The sequence below is a fragment of the Polypterus senegalus genome, unplaced genomic scaffold (genome assembly GCF_016835505.1).
Source record: "Polypterus senegalus isolate Bchr_013 unplaced genomic scaffold, ASM1683550v1 scaffold_7690, whole genome shotgun sequence".
Classification (NCBI taxonomy): Eukaryota; Metazoa; Chordata; class Cladistia; order Polypteriformes; family Polypteridae; genus Polypterus; species Polypterus senegalus.
Window position 1 is genome coordinate 2,501 of NW_024378020.1, and position 4,154 is coordinate 6,654.

Below are 4,154 nucleotides of genomic sequence, written 5' to 3' on the forward strand. Positions count from 1 at the left end.
TGCATCACCTACATATCCTAATAAGCTTGCCACACAACCTCATCCTCCTAATGTAAAAGTAGGGGCAGAGTGGGCTGTACATCCCTGGTGGTCTAGTGGTTAGGATTTGGGCCTCACCCGCCGGTTCGATCGTCAGGAAATGGTCTTTCGTTGCTTCTCAGCTCTCTGACATCTCACTGGACGATTTCGTTCACTTCCGGGTCCATACCTGACGCAGGCCCGTCTTGTTCCATGGTGAATGGTTAGCACTCTGACTTTGAATCAGCCCCATTCGTGTCCGGGCCCTGTTTAAGCCATTGAAGTCAAAAACCGGAACCTGCGGTCTCAAAAATTTTTGGCTTGGAAACCCCAATTTTTGGGGAATACTATGTATACCCCGGCGGCTTTTTATGACGGGAAGTGTTACAATATAGGGGCTTGGTGGAAGGGGGAACGGATCGGCAAGAAAAGAAGGGGGAAAAAAATTGGGGAAGAAGAGGTTAGAGAGTGAGGACAGGCTGGAAAGGAACCTTTGGGGGAAAGAGGAACCCCGGGGGAGGGGATTGGCGTCACGCCGGCCCGGGGGGGGGAAGGTTCCTTTCCCCCCACCTGGGTCTATGATTTTTCCCCTCCCCGGGGGGTTTTCAGGTTAATTTTATATATTAAAAATTTTTTTAAATTACATATATATTTTATATATTATAAATAATTATATTTATTTTTTATTTTTATTAATTTATATTTTAATTTTAATTAAATTAATCTTTATTATTATTTTAATTCATTACCTTAAAAGGACCCTCTTTGGAAATTTTTGTCCTCTCTAAACGGTTTAAAAAAGGCCTACATGGAGTTAAGGACACCGGGCTAGGATGTCCAGTTTCCAGGAATTCCCAGAAAGGGTTTAATGCCTCCATTTCTGTTGACCTTTTACTCAAACTTTTCCCTTTAAAGAAATGCAACTACAAATTTCCACTCACTCTATTTTTAAAAAAGGGCCGTTCCCTTCTGGGTTGGGGTTTGGTTCCTTCCCCGTCTGTTGCCGGAAAGGGGGTCTTGCGTTTCTTCTCGGGCCCTTCTGGATGTTTGCCACTTGGTTTCCATCCAAACCAGGCCCCTTTTATTTTGGTCCCTGGCTTTAATGACCGTTCAAATTTGGTGGACCCCTGTAACCCCTGCCGTGTTCAGAAATCTAAATGGCCTTTCCCGTAAATGAGAATTGATGCTCGGGGGGTCTGGGGTGGGGGGTCATGGACTCGGGAAGGAGAATTTGGGCAAGGTGGGTCAAAAAATTGGGTGGGCACTGGAAGGAGGAAGGGGAAAAAGGCCCCGGGGAATGAAGGAGGAAGAGAAAGGGGAAGAAGAAGGGAATGGGGCAAAAAATTGGTCCAGGAATTTGGGGCCTGGGTTGCAGGGCCTTGACCCCGGGATTCCCCGGTGGTCTAATTTAAATTTCTTTACCAATTATTAAATTTAAAAATTTCTTTTTTCAATTACCACTGAAAATCCCTTTTATTTTTGTCTTGTGTTAATATTTTAAAAGAATTTAATAAGTATATATATATTTAATTTTTTTATTAACCCCTTTTTAGGTTGGATGGTTAATTTACTCTTAGTAAAACCTTCTTTAAAGGGGTTTAAGACTCTTCAATCAGACCACCGGGCCTAAGGGTTTGGACTCATCCGCTCTAGTAACTATTCCTCCTCTGTTTTGGGGGACAGTTCCCTTTTTAAACCCCCCCAACCCCTTGTGGGGGGGAAAATCCCCGGCCCCTTGTTATTCTTCCCCGGGAGGGGTTTTGCACCGGTGGTTTTGGTGGTTTGCTTTAAGTTCCCTGGGTTTGACAGGTCAAATTGACCTTTTGGTTTTGTCTGAATGGGTTGGGTTTTAACCATCAACAAATTGGCCCCCTGTGAATTGCTCTATGCCGGTCCTGGGTTTCCAGTGAAGTCTTTGGGGGAGGCGGTGGAAACCGCCTGGGTTTAGGAAAAGGTGAACCTGACTGCCGGGGAAGGGAGGCCCGGGCCGTGATGGGGGCTGTGGGAAAATTTGGCATGGGGGGGGTTTTAACTCGGGGAAAAAGAGGAAGGGAGGGGCGGGTGGCAAGGGGAAGAAAAGGGGGGGGAAGGGAAGGGAAAGAAGACAGCCCGAAACCCCTGGGGCGGGGGATTGGGAAGGGGGCATTTAAAAAGGTTTGTTAATTTAATTTACCGGCCATTTCTGAATTTATTTTTTCTTTCGGGGAAAATCCCCTTCCCTTTTGCTTGGCGGGTATTTTTCCTTTTTAATAATTTTAAAAAAAATATTTAATTTCTTGGTTTTCATTAAAATTTTTATTTATTTTTCTTAATTATTTAAAATTCGGCTTTTAAAATTGGGAAAAATTTAAAAACCCTTTAGCGTTGGGTTTCAGCCTTCTTAGCTTCCCAAAACCCTCATCCCCTTTAAAGGGGCAAGGTTTAAAGGGCCTGGTTGATTCGTCCTTCACCCCTTCCGGTTCATGGGAAAGGGCTTTTTAAAAACCACACCCATCATTTGAACCCCGGTTTCCCCCTATAAGGAGGGTTGGGGTCCACGGGCCCCTTGATTTAGGGCAGGGGTTCCTTCAGGTGCTGTTTTCTTTACCTTCGGGTTTCCGGGCAGTTTGGTTCCGCCTTTTCCGCCTTTTAAAGCGATGGTTTTTCCTGGTAGCCAAAAAATTGGTAAGGTTGGTTGGATCTATTGTTGGGTTAGACCCATTAATTCCCCGGGGGCCTTGGTTTGTTAAACTTTGGGAAATTTGGTGCCTTTAGCCTGGCGAATGAGGGGGCGGGTTTCATGGGGGGGCTGGTGGCAGGGCAGGGTGTGGGGAAATTTTTTTAAAATTTTTTAAATTTATTTTATAAAATTTTTTTTTTCCACTTTTACTCCTTAGGAAATTTGCAGGCCTTCTTTGGAAAGCTCTGGCAGTGTTTAATACATCGCCTTTCAAATGAGTCGTAGGCAACAACAGGGGGCCTCCAAAGGTTCCCCTAAGGTAGTCATTCACATCCCCCTGGGGGACCCCTCCCTTCTGGTTCCATGGTGAAATGGTTGCCTCTGGACTCTGAATCCAGCGACCCAGTTAAAATCTCTGGAACCTTCTTGCTATGGGGGATTTTTTTGTGACACTGCATACCCATATCCTTAACAAGCCCACAAAACTCATCCTCCAAATTTAAAAAGGGCAAGTGGGCTCACATCCTGGTGGTCTAGTGGTTGGGGTTTGGCGCTCTCCCCCGCCCAGGCCGGTTATTCGGTCAGGGAAAGGTGGTTTTTTGTTCTTCTCAGCTCTCGCATCTACTGGCTTTTTGTTTCACTTCCGGCCCCATACCAACAGCAGGCCGTCTTGGTTCCAGGGTTTAATGGTTAGCACTCTGGACTTTGAACCCAGCGACCCAGTTCAAATCTCGGTGGAACCTTCGCGTAGTCCCAACTGGTCTGGTGTTCGAGACATCTGAAATTTTGGCCTCCCCCGATAAAGCCCCTACTTCCGAATAAAATGCCACGGGGGCCCTGGTGTTCCCCTATGTAGCTCAGGGGGAAATGTGGCTGTGATTTGGGCGGCCCCCGGGCTCTTTTCTAGTTTTTGGGGGTGCCCCATGGACTTCTCCTGGACAGCTGGCATAGTTTTGGGGAAGTGATTAAGGCTCTGGTAGAATCTGGAATGGGAGAGAGAGAGAGCGACAGCTCGGCAAAAGGGAAAAAGAAAAAGGGGGGGGCAGAAGCAAAAAGAAAGATTGGGCTGTCAGAGAATAAAGGGGCACCCGGGGCGTGGCCAGGGGAACCTTTTTTACCCGGGGCTCTCCTTGGTGGGTTGGGTTGGGTTTCCCCCCCCCGGGGTTGATTGGTTGGGGGGCTCCCTTTCTTTTCTTCAACACCCCTGAAAACTCCCGTTCCTCTTTTTTTGCCCGTTGGCAAAGTGATTGTTTTGGTTTAAAACAGAAAAAATTTTAAAATCTGGGTTTGATTTTTTATTTAAAAATTTTTTAAAAATATTAAATATTTTTAAACCCAGGAAATTTGCGGGCCTTTTTTAAAAACCCGGTGCCTGTTTCAAAAGATGGGGAGGAACAACAGGGGCCCAAAACCCCGCTAAAAATTCATTGTTCCATGACCCCCCCTCCTGGTTTGGGGAAGGTTGCACCCGGGTCGT